At 40.1% G+C, this 13,766-nt stretch overlaps 1 protein-coding gene across 9 annotated transcripts in view; it reads left to right on the forward strand.

Annotated features, from left to right (window-relative positions):
* Positions 1-13,766, forward strand: part of sh3pxd2aa (SH3 and PX domains 2Aa) — a 107,059-nt gene that overhangs the window by 15,310 nt on the left and 77,983 nt on the right. The window lies entirely within an intron of this gene.

Genomic DNA, 13,766 nt, shown 5'->3' on the forward strand with positions numbered 1-13,766 from the left:
ACACCCCCCCTTGCAGTTGATTACTCCCATTGTGGAGTAGGAGACAGAGGTAGAATATAAATAGTGAAATGCAAGTGAAGCTGAATGTGTCCCCAAGTCAGAGGCAGGCGAGGTGAGCAGCATGGAAGTGTGTCTTCCCCCTGATATTCAGCCCCTCACAGTCAATGGTTCACAGATGTCCCAGCACAAAATCACTCCGTCACTCAGTTTGGTATGGCAAGATTGATTTTGTTAGCTTTGTTAGATGGTGCAGGGAAAAGGTCACCCAAGTCAGCCTGCTCTTTATTGAGTTGTCAAAGAAAGTGCCTCTCGCATGACCAAAGTCTGGCAGAGTTTGGCCAGGCTGTCTTTAAGTGAGTTCTATTGTGAAAATTCCTTGTTACACATTTCTGGGATTTACCAAATGTCCTTTTTTGAGCACACAGCAATATATCACCACTAACACGTCAGCACCCATGTCTTACTTTGCTTGGTTCTTTGATGTTTCCATTTGCACTGTAACATTGTGTGAATAAAACATCCACTGGCAATACTGATGGATGAGCTTTCTAATACTCACTAATCCTGCATCTCTGCTGCTTTATGGACTGATAGTAAAGTTCTCTGCCTGGTTTGATCGCTAGATGCCTTTGATGGTCCTGTTTGATCCTATTGTTTTCAGAGCAACCTAGAGCCTCTCCTGTCCAAACATTTATCTGGTGCACAGACCCTGCTGCTCTCAGCAGCCCTGCTAACCCTAGGGGAGAGAAACATGGATGGCTGCTCAGAAACTGTTGGAGACAAAGAGCAAAGGCTGCTGGATACTATGTCCTAGTAGAACAAGCTGTTTTCCTGGAAACACACTGGTCCTAGTTTTGGTCTGGTACCAATATGATAGAGGCCACAGATGTTGCTTTGACTGACTTATGCTGCTTTCAGACATGCACTGCATTTGCAATTGTTAGTTATTTTGAAATTTCTCCAGAAGTTTTCCTTCCAGCCTTTAGTAAAATGTCACAAAAAAGTCCAACTGAGCCCATGTGAGAATACAGTTGGACAATTTCTGGAACATTTGCAGTGAGCGAGCAATGACAAAAATAACAAAATAACACATGCAAAACAGGAAAAATACAACCATCTCAGGATGAAGAAGAGGTTTCATACATATAGCTGTTGCAGATGATGAAGTCAACTTGGAAAAACATTGATATTCAAAAGCTTTTGATGACAAAGGCTGACAGCGGAAATTATACATCATGTCCTGTCTGTATTCTGTGATCTTCCTGTTGTGAAAGTCAGACTTGGACAATCACTTTCTGCGTTCTTAAAAGGCAAACCCGGGAATATGTCTGGATGCAATTTTATGGACATTTTCCAGAGTTCATGTTTGAAAACTGCCTATGTCCTAGTAGAACATAATTCTTCTACATCCAACCTGGTGTCAATATGAGAGAAGCCACACAATTTTCTTTGATTGACTGTTTCACTCTTTATTTTTGCATGTACAATAAAACTTGCATCATTTGATGTCAGACAAACACAACAAGTCATTTGATGTACTGGATGTAGCACTAACCATTCAACATCTATTTGTGTCCTTCTACTGTATATTAAATTAACTTACACATGCTTTCCTTCTGTGTGAAGACAGCTGTGTGGAGAATGTTTTAAAGTATAAATAATAGAGGCCATATTAGCAGTATTTAGTGGCCCTCTGTGTCATTTACAGCCAGTAAAATGACTTAATTAATGCAAAATGTTGCTAGAATTGCCCTGCGTGGGAGCCATTTTGTCTACTTCTTTTAGGATAAAGTAGCCACTCTCTCTACCATGCTTTGCAAGTCCTTCAATTAGTTCTTTATTTCACTGCCCTGCTGGATCAGAGTTAGATATTTTTACTGTTTCTGGTCCTTTTACAGTTTTACCTGAACAATCAACTTACCCCATTGATGTGCAAGACAAAAACAAGGCAAAACCCAGACAGGCAGAAGCTTTTACACACTCATACCCTCAACGTCTAAACACATACTGTGTACTGTTTGTCACTTAATTACACTGCATTCATTTTCTGTATACTAAACCTTACATATTTTCTGCTTCATCCTTCTGTTTCTTTTTTGCTCATCCAAGTAACGGACAGCTCACCTTCCTTGTCAGGATGTGACTGGCTCTTCCTGGCTGCTGTGCACTGATGTAGGTTTTGTCTCAGCCAAACCCGACCAGTGAGTCAAACAGTGCGTCCTCTCAGAAGTAGGCCGCCAGAGTTATTCATCAGAGGGTAGGTAGGAAAGCAGGGCAGGCAGGAGGAGCAGGTCAGTCTGAGGGCCGGGGAGGAGAGGAGCAGTGAGGAGTTACAGTGGGATAATGATAATGGTGGTGATAACGAGGCAGAGGAGGACTGTGATGAAATTTCTGAAAGCGATGATGATAATGAGAACTACAACAATACTTGTGGCGTTCTTATTGAGATTCAGGATGCTGACAAAATTAATGATGCAGATGGAAGAAGCTTAAGATACTTAGTTTCCTCAGGGTCACAAATATCAAAAAGCCTTTAGAAGCATGTTTAAAGTACCTCTGAGTAGCGTGTGAGTGTGCCCACGGTGTCCTTGGGTCCAGTCACTACCTGGAAGATTCTCTGACTCACTTTTTACGAGGGTCTTTTGTTTGTTTTCAGAAACCGTCTCTTTCCTATGTACGAGTCTGCCCTTGTATGAGTCGCCCTACAGCAACGTTTCCTTTGGGGAGATTTTAATGAAACATCTTTCCAACATAACATTTACAGTGATTAGTGTATTTTTGAAGAAGCAGAAGAAGATATTAGTCTGGTTTGCTTAGTGACTCAGTTTCAAGGTTCAGACTTTTTTGGAAGTAGCTTTTGCGGATGCTAGCAGCAGGCTTCCGGCAAACAGCAGCTTATATTCAGTGCAGAAAATTATACAGTAGCTGCGGTCAAAGTGCTTAAAATGAAGGTCACTGTCTAAGTAGGCTGTTTTATGGAAACATATGTCTAGACCACAAGGCATTATCGGTATGCCATCCTCGAGGATAAATTGCTGAATAGTCAGGCCACTTGCTCAGCCTCCCTGTCCTTGAGGTGGTCTGTGGATGTACTGTAACTCAACTGAATGAGAGAGCCCATTGTTTCAGGTCGAGGATAAAGGGCTGCTTTATTTTTTATGGGCGTGTGAAAAAAGAGGGAAACATACTTTTTAGCCCCTGCTGAGAGGCAGAGGAAGGACACCTACATGCCTAACACAGGACCCGTTCATGCGAGTTACAATCAGGCACTTGACAGGACGACACGTACCAGGTCCTCACTGGACTCATGGCTGGGGGGGGGGTTGTGCAGGGTTTCCCACAACTATGTTGAAGGGATCTGGAGAGTGAGCTAAATTTAGGATGAATGAGAACAGTTCAGTCATATGTGGGACATTTGATAAAACAGACCGATGTGACTGGAAGGTGACTGTGAATGAGGGCTGAAAAAGGAACTGTCATGATTTGACATGAAATAATAGAAAAAGCGCTGATGTAAATAAAAACTTTCAGAAAAAAGAAGATATCTGATGAAAACGTATCTAAATATATCATGGTAGACTTGTTAATCTAAAAGCAAGACAGAATGACCTTGTAAAGCCAAGTTGCAATAAAATAGTCATCAAGAAAGATTATATAGATCTGTTGAGATAGCACCTTTTTAAAATGTATTCTTAATCTGGATCTCAATCAAAAGACAGAGACTCAGGAGGTGTGTGAGTGTTTATGAGTGGGAAGTTTAGGAATTGGCTAAATCATTCAAAATATGTTAACATTTTAAATCCTTTGAGAAATGTTGTGACAAAGCAACCAATTTGTCAAGGTTAAAAGTTAGGTCATCTCAAGAGATGTTTAAAACACAAATTAATTTTACTCTAACAATGACTTCAATGAACAGAGTTTGGTTTAAGTGGCATCTGTGAGCTCATTTTTATGGTTTTCCAAATTAGCAAGTCCACTCACATCAGCCTGTTTTCAGCATTGAGATTCAGTGGAAAGTTCTAGTGAACTGACTTTTTGCAGCACCAAACTACAGACAGACAGATTGACCACAGGCTAGTAAACACAGTGACAGATTTAGCAGCTGAAGACCCAGATATTTCCCTCAAGAGTTGATGAAGCTAAAATAGAGCTAAACGTAGAGTAAGTACTGGACAATGTCAGAAGTGTTCATTCATGAAAGTGACATTAAAGTAAAAAGAACTTTACATGTTTAGAGATTGAAGTCCTGATATCAGAGATGCACAGAGGGCAGCAGTGGAATGAAGAGATCAACTAAAGTTAATGTTAAGCTGGTAATGCTGTTAAAGTAGTGTCACCTGTGGGTCGTACTGTCACTAAAATCAAGTGGTTCCATGTGAAAATAGTTTGGAAAGAAATCGTCTCACCACAGTGAGGCAATTGATGCCTCATGATATGGATAAAAAATACCAGCACAATGATGTTGTTATATTATCATTCAAATTGCAGGCTAAACCATAATTTTTCGTAAATAATTATGAATTATAATTTATATTTTTATTCATAATTACTTTAAACTAAGGAAATACATGATCCATTAGTGAAAAACGTAATTCAAATAGCAGCAGCCCCGGACCTACGAATGTCTGGGTCACTCTTAAATTGTTTTTGATATGATCGATCCTCTATGTTTACATGGAGTGATTCTGTGTTTTGGACTGAGGGGAGATCCTCTCTGGTCTTGTGTTGTGTGTGGTGAGGTTGAGGCTACAGGCCCTCCCATGGCTGGCAGCCTCTGCATGTAAAAGCGTGATGGCTGAGGAAGAGACTTTGGGAGTTCATGAAAAAGTCTCTCTCAAACCTACTCCCTGCATTTTCATGTCTTTTTCGGAAGAACTCTATAAAGTTTAGTGCATATTTAAGTGGATGGTGATCAAATCCAGTGTATTGAACAGATGCAGTATAGAGTATAGAAGCCTTTCCCCACTTCCCCTGTCGGTGTCCTGTGTTTGCACTGCTGCCTGTTACCTGGAGATGTGTGACAGTGGACAGACTTACGCTATTGCTATTCTCTCCATCTCTGTCTTGTTTTTTTCTCTGTGCTTGGCTGGCCAGCCCTCATGTTTGTGTTCAGCCCAAGGACATCTCCACTCAAATGAGATGGGGAGGAGAGCGTATGAAAAATGTCAACTCCGACTTTGTGCTTGGATATATCTGTGGCAGCTCTGCTTCACACTGAGCCATGAACAGAGAGGATGCTCAAGGTTTTTTTTTCTTTTTCATTACATATGTAGCTCAGCCGCCGCTATCTTCATTCTTCATCTGATAAATCACACAGTGTTTTTTTTTATACTCCTACTGTATATCTCGATGAGTGAGGACAGTCTGTCTTTTCTGTATGTTCGGTTATTGTTGTGCAGACAGCTCACACTGTTGAATAGCTGAATGACAGATGTTATCAGCAGCATGTGATACAAAGAAACTGTATGAAGTGATTTCCACAGTTATTTATCTGCAGATCTGGAAGGACACACCAAGGAAAAGGAGAAACATTTCATATGTCCTGACACTAGAAAGCTGTGAATTTAAAAGATGTCACATGGATGTCAGTTAATGAAATCAGTTCCTACTTGCTTCCTTGTTGCACAATAATAACATGATCATGTTTCAACATCAACATGTCTTGCTCCTAGATAGCCACTTCGATTGGGGGAAAATTATTTTCAGGTCCAACAAGAAATGTATTTAGCATATTAAAACATTAAATATCTCAACAGTACTTCTAGTGTTACACAACAAAACACACTGTGTGTATTCTTGAGTTCTAGCAAATGTGTTGAATGTATTTAACAGATTTCAATTCAATTGTTTACATTGATGCTAGATGATAACTTTGCAGTTCTTCATTTGCAGTTCGTTGACAGGACGTGGAATAGTGTGAGACTGACAGGAATGTGTATCGTGCTGTAGAGCTTGGCGATGTGGCCAAAAACAAAATAAAAGTCTTCATATCATAGTCATTATCAATAATAATTAAAATAAATGTCACATTATTATTTCTTTTAACTTTAAAGACTGATTTTTGCTCATTTGTGAAGTTTGTGGTTTCAGACTCTTCTTATGGGCAGACAATGGCAAACAGCAAATGTTTTATAATTCTGAGAGTGTGTCTGTTATACCTCCTAACTGTGCTCAGACAAACCAGGCATATCAATATATATTGAACTTTTGTTATTTTGCTATTGATGACAATTATATTGCAATCATTACTGATATTGTTTTATTGTCTAATCAATCATGCTACATGTTTGAATCCTTGTGTCTGTCTGCAGTACAAAACAAAACAAGAACCATTGAAGCACTGCTCCATAGTCTATCAAGTAGTCAAAAACTTGAACCTAAACTTTCAAGTCCCACACATGTCTGACCTGAGAACAGAATAAGAGGTGAGGTTCTTACAAATAAAAATTATATGAAAGATCTACAAATAGCAGCTTTGAGGTTTTGGTTTCCTACATATTGTTGTCTATGAAAGATGATTTATATGAAGTGCTTCTTCTGTGCCACTCATCTCCAGCCCATTGCCTTGAGCCCCACCCATCTGGCATTCCAAACAGGTCAAAACAAACCTTCCCTAAGGGTTCTTGCTGCAGAATTGAAGACTAATATACGAAAGCTATACCTCTGCTTATCTACAGTATCGGTGATAGTGACCAGTCACAGTCCACTGCGTGTCCTGCCTCACCTCTCCTGCTGTAGGTTAATGAGTAATGACTGAGCAAACATCAAGTGAACAGCATGCCTTGGACACAGGCATTTAATGCCAACTAGACAGATAGAAAAAGCAAAAGGCAAATCTGACACAGAGACATGCTGAGATAAGAGATGAGAATTCCCACTGGAATTCTGAGCAGAACCCAGGTGTCTATCACCTCTCCTCCTGCAGTCTCCATCAGCCTCTTCCCTATTGGTTTTGCTTCCCTCCACATGCTAGACTTATCACATCTTCCCCACCACCTGCACGCGCACTTCATTCATATCTCATCCCTACAATGTCTCAGCCTATCTCTCGCCCCCACAGCTTTTATAGCTCTCTCTCTTTTCCCCACCAGCTTGTCTCTCCTGAGAAACCCATGCCTGTTTCCCACCCTCTCTCCGTCACCACCATCTCCTCTGAGCTTGTTTTCTTGGATGTTCCCAGGGTCAAGTGCATTAGCTTTGCTCTCAGTTCTATTGTTAGTCTGTCTGTATGAATTTGTGCACAAGTACATACATTTTTCGGTGTATTTGTGATGCATTACTGGATTTTCTCATGGTCATCCAGGCTGTTATATGATGATCCAATTTTCCCCCTCTCCATTTCAGTCAGATCACATTGTAAAGTCCAGACACAGGAGAGGTTTTAAAGGAATTAAAAGACATTCAAATTAAAACCCCTTAGCGTACCATAGTACCATTTACTTTTAGAAAGTTAAGGTGGTTCTCAACCTTTTTTTAGCCAGTGCCTCATATTTCCCTAACCGCCCCATCAAATAAGATAAAGACTATCGTCATCAGTGAATATTAAGAGTATTATTCATTATTCCTTTGATGATAATTTATACTTTACAGATTGGATTCATATTCTTATTATAATGATGTATGAACTACTGTGTTACATTATTTACAAACATGCAAATTAGAATTTGACCTGGGTATTATTAGTAATTAATCTAAGAAATGATTCTTCCGAGTTTATAATGCATTTATATATCTATATGTCACATATAGATATATAAAACATATTCTAACCTTCAGGCATTACATAGGACATAATCAATAAAGTTTATTCTTGAATGGAGTTTGGTCTGCCTTTTTTGTGCCATTTTGAGCAGGTTAAACCTGGTAAATGAAATTAATATACTTATTAAGATGTTAAAAGTTAATGACTGGACAAAACCTTTAAACAACACTACAGATGCAAGTTAACTCTCCTGTCTCGGCTGCAATAGAGTTGATGGTGCTGCTGTGGCTCAACTTGTCAGGTGGCAAGTGTTTGATTTTATGTATTGTGTTGAGAGAAATTAGTTTATTTACATTCATTATAAATGCATAGTCGTTTTAATATGGCAGAGTTGTAATGTATGCAGTTAGTCCTACCTATAAACCACACTGAACAGTTATAGTATGTGTAGTAGTTAAAAAAATCTGAAGGGGAAGAAGACCATAACATTTTCTACATGAGGATATTAAGAATTAGAGCCTCTATTTTCCAAGATTACATAGTAAAAGCCATGTTATAATTCTTTATAAATGATACTGTGACATGCACGGAGCAGCACTCCAGAAAGCTGAGAGAAACAATGAAGTGAAGTGTCCTTGGCAGAAACAACACACTGTGTAAGCTAGTCACATTTGTGTTAAATGGCAGGTTTTAATATTAAAGCTACACTGTGTAGAATTTAGTGATATCTAGTGTTGAAGTTGCATGTTGCAGCTGAACACCCCTCACCTCACCCTCTCCTTCCAAACATGAAAAAGAACCTGTGGTAGCTTCAGTTGTCATAAAAACTCAAAAGGTGTTTAGTTTGTCCAGTCTGGACTAATGTAAAAAACATGGCGGCCTCCATAGAGAGGGTCCCCTCGATGTAAATATAAAGTATTTAAATATAAAGGGTCTTTTCTGGGGTAAAGAAAACTACAATTCATACAATTTAGATGAAACAAGCTAGCAAGCTTATTCTACATAAGATTTCTGCCAATAGTTCCCTTTCACCTAAATCTTACACACTGGACCTTTAAATACCACATTCTTTTACAAGTCATTGCAAGTTTCAACTCATTATTGGGAATCTTTGGTGTAAAGGCACCTTAAACAGATCCCCTCCCGGGTGCCCCTAGACATTTCCTCAATGCCCCTAGGATGAACCCTATAGAATCGTTTTTTTCCAAATGAAGAAGCACAAAAAATGTGCCAACAATACAGTTTGAAAACCAAAATGTACAAAGCTAAGATGTGAAATGCAAAGAAAGACATTTCCACAATCACAGTAGCAGGATTGCTGGCATTTTGGTTCTCATACAGCTTTATTTAGCATTTAGACAATACTGCAGCCAAAAGGTTAAAATAAACATGATTTACAAAGTTGTGTCATTGCTCAAGAGAAATGACCCTTTATTGTGACCAAATACTAGCTAACTAGCTTTCTTCCCCTGGGGGCATCACAGGAAGTCACAGTGTCCCCTTACATTTATGCTCAAGTACTTTTCTGTACAATTTTCCAACTTGTACATTTTTGAGAAGTAGCTCACCACAAATGTATTTTCCCTTTCACAACATATTATTTAAAATTAACACACACCTTCAACCTTGCTCCAGTTTCTTTGTCATTGAATAACTGGACAAAGAAAAGCAGCTTATTTGAATTGACTTTTTTCTTTCTGGTTTTCTGGCTTTCTGCCCTTCTCTTTCATGCCTTCTTTACTTCTGTCGACCCACTCATGGTTATTTTCCAAACCTCACTTCTCTTTTCCCCTCCACGCCCTGAAAAGTCTGGTCCAGGCAATGCACTGCACTGATCACCCTGTCTTTCTCGTTCTGTCTCTCTCTATCTTTCTATCGCTCACACACACACACACACACACACACACACACACACACACACACACACACACACACACATCTTAGTTATGCCCTACAGAAATCCACCTTTCCCATCACTACTAAATTCCAGACCCCTTAACCCTCACCTAAACCTGCCCCTAACCCAGACCATGACACCTAGTCTTAAACCATGTACAGCTCATTGAAGATGTGCCCAAAAGCAGCCAATATATCCTCACATTTCCAAAATGCCATGACTGTAGACACAATAGGGTCTTATAGTCAAACTGGCCTTCACAAAAATAGAAGTACATACACACATGCAGAAGGATGGCACTACCGATTCACCCCAACAGGGAAAGCCTGTGGTTTGGCCAAATTACCCAAGGTTTGTACTGGCTTTCAGGATGGAAACTCTTGAGGCCGTCAGGATGGCTAAATTAGGTCCTGCATTTCTCTGCTAGTCCTGAACCCTGGCACAGGTGAGAGCCCTTCCTCTCTGCCTTGAACTGTAAGTTGGCTGGCCTACTTACTAAACCCAAACTAAAGCCGGCAGTGTGTAAGCTGACACTGTTCCTTTCCTCACACTGAGGTTGCAGCTGCTTGGGAAAGCAAAGCTGTTTTTCAAGGAGGCAAATGGCCTGAAAATGCCACCGGACGTTTAGTCAGTGCTTCTATTAAATATGAGGAGAGGTTAAACTTTAGCAGAAAGTTCATAGAATAAAATGATTGGCTGTTTCTCATGCCTTCAAATCTGAAATTTATTTTGAGCTAAAAATAGTCATCTCTGGCTTGATGCCATTAATTTTCAGTATGTGAGCTGAAAAGCAAATGCCTGCTCAATTATTATTCTCTTCTACCCACAGTATGTTTACACACAACCTATTCTCTCATCAACAGCTTATGCTCTTTTATCTCTTTGATTAATGTAATTTTAATGACTATATGTGTGAGTTAAGCATCCAGTTGTCTGAACTTCAACACCACTACCTCCGCTGAACTTGTGAGTTGGAGAGAGCAAAACATATGGAATGTTACAGTGTTTTGAAAACCCTGCATTTGCCTGTCAAGGTTCTCCTTGGGCAGGCAAGGTTTTGTTTAAACACAGTGCTAACACAACTGATACATTTGGCAAACTAGCTTACGCGTTTTAACTTTGATGAAATTATTTACAATTTGAAATTCAGTGGTGCCCCTCAGCACAAGCAAAGCAAATACTATGCTAGATCAATTAAAGGTAAAAAATAGACATCAATTAGAGCAATGCCAAATAAAAACATTATATCCTTCCTGTTTGATCCCATTAAGAATGCAATGCTATGTGTTTGCATTCATCTTGTAAGTTACTGCCCTCTTGTGGTGGTATCAGGATATTGTCTATGGAAGCTAGCTTGACCAGCAGCGATTGCATCTATCGTTTCTGTTATTTTCATTGGAGTGGCCATGTGCTATTGATAGAGGCTAGGGCTTGTTAAACATAGGGGGCAGCATTCGTTTTTAGACAATAGCGTGTATGCATTGCAGTTGATCCTGGGATGTTTGAGCAGCTACACACTGACTGTGTTGGCAAGCTGCCCTTGACTCAGCTTTCACTGTTGTGAGATCTCATGTGCAGATGTATGTGGAAGCTGTACATCAAAAAAACTTCATCAACAGTCTTTATTTTAGCTGTAGTGTAAACAAGCAAATCACACTGCGATGTACCACAAATCATTGTCTTTGTTGTTTTACTAATCCGCTTGGACTATAGGGCTTTAGTGGTTACCACCTTATGTCGCACCCACACTGACTACTATATATATATATATATATATATATATATATATATATATATATATATATATATACACACACACTACACTCACTTTGTATATTGTATACAAAGCATTTTGGCATTGTATATAGGCTCCTATAACCTAAATATATAGTGATGCCTTTATCCTGCCACAGTTTCATGATGATACAACATTTTTCACAACACAAAAGATCTCTAACTTTGTTTGAAAAGTGTGGTCTGGGGAATGCCACATCAACTCTCGCAGCACATCTGCGGACTACGCACTGGCTGTCATACGAAGCAATGAGAGCCACCCCCAGGGGGGGGTTTGTCACAGTAATGAAGTACCACAGAGAAAGCAAAAAGTGTATTTGTATTTTCTGGCAGTTACTTCATCTGTGGGGCTACACTCATGGCATTACCAATTTGTGCAGTAAGTAAAAAAAAATCAATATGGCCACAGCCATATCATTGTAAATTGAATCTCTCTTGTTTTGGGGTGCAGGTTGGATTAAAAAAAAACAAAAAACTAATGGGAGATGTTACCTAGTAATCTCGGAAATTTTGATTTTTTATTCATTTCTGTCAACAGATTCATTTTTTAATGAAAACATTTGTTAGTTTCAGCCCTAAAATGTGACCAAGCAAACACATATTCCTGTACAACACCATTGGGTGAAGTGTTCATATTGACATGAAACCATCACTCATATGGCAACACATGCCACTGTGTTTTAAAGGAAGATCGAATTGTGGTTCAGCCCCTCCAGAAATTGGGATCTGATTACATGAAGGGTCTTTCACAGTCAAAGCCCATCCCTTTGCTCTGTTCCAAAGGCCACAGTGGGCTCTTAGGCTTGAGACTGAGGAGTGACGAATGAGTGACTGTGGACAGGCAGAGGTTACCACATCCCTGCACCTGTTGTGTTATTGAAACAAAGGGGAGCCTGGTTGCCACATGGGCAATGGAGCCCCACAGTGTTGACATCTCCAGGAAAATAACTCAAATTTTTAGACAAACTCGATGCCCACTCCACACCCACACATGCTTTCACTGCATAATATAAGATGCATGATACCAGGATCTTATGTTCCATCCATATATAATGTGCCAACCCTGGGCAGAGCTTTTGCCAGGGTGTTGGTTTATATTTAGAGGCACAACTGTGACTGATTGTGGCTGGAAAGGAACGCCTTCCCCCCTCAAGCTCATCTCAGACATCTGTCTCTCTGAAACTAAATACTGCCGGCATGTTCCCACTTGTTTCATCTGCACCATTAGTTTCCATCCTGCTGTCTTTAGGGTCTGAGCTGATAGAGAAAGTAAAGTTTGATCTGTACCACAGATTGGCTCAATCGCTGTAATTTTCAAGTCAAGGAAGTCTAAGACTCTTGCATCATTATTCCCCCTGAGCTGCTGTTCCTCAAAAAGAAAATGAGCTGAGGGACGGAAGAGGGGAGTTGATGGATGGAACAGAGAGGAAACAACATGTTAACATCATGGAGACTGGAGATGTGTTGGTTTTATCATTAACTTGATGTTTGTTTGCAAACACGAGTGCAGGAGCAGTGACCTTGTCACGTCTTCCCTTCAGAACAGTGAGAACAGATATGCTGGGTCCGTGGCCTCGCTCACTATCACCACGATGCTGTGGAAACGGCTCAAAGATCACATGGCTGCCTTGTCATGCTGGTCATGAGTTGCTCCAGAGGTTCAATGCATGAGTGTTTATTTCCATTCCACTCTGTTCCACTGCTGTGAAGCCTGGGGTAAACCCTCGCTGTCACGTGACCACTAACAGGAAGTGAGGCATCAATTCACTGCACAATAACAGTATGGCATCCCTCAAGTTTATGCCAACTGACTCTCACAGCTCCTTATATGGAGGCTCTATTCTTAGCACATGTGGCTGATATGAAGACGGAGCTGCTGTTCAACTCTTTCTTTCAACACAGACCCTGTCGAGTTGTAACTGTGGATTATACTTTAGATTTAGATACTTCATATTGTCCTTGAAGTGGATGTTGTGTTGATTTGTTTGATTAGTGTTCTTGTATAAAGTTGCATTTTGGGGAAAAAATATACCTGGCCCTATGAGGCAAGGAACATGTAAAATCACTGACCACCACTGACACAAATCAAGATCAGAACCATGGGATTTATCATCATCAAATTAAACAATGTTAAAACCCCATGCTGAGGCCCAGCAGCCCCCACACTGGAAGCCTCCCTTCTGATCCTGACACAGGAGCTTTTAAAGAATCTCGGTCCACTGGCCAGGTGCACCTCATTGATGACAGATTGGTTTAATCAGGCTGGAGCAAGAGGAGAGACAAGAGAAAATCAGGGTGACAGAACAGGAAACACATACAGCCATAACAGACCCTAAGACAGGTGCTTAAACAACTAGTTGATCAATTAACGAA

Source organism: Paralichthys olivaceus, chromosome 8 (assembly GCF_024713975.1).
Source record: "Paralichthys olivaceus isolate ysfri-2021 chromosome 8, ASM2471397v2, whole genome shotgun sequence".
NCBI classification, from domain to species: domain Eukaryota; kingdom Metazoa; phylum Chordata; class Actinopteri; order Pleuronectiformes; family Paralichthyidae; genus Paralichthys; species Paralichthys olivaceus.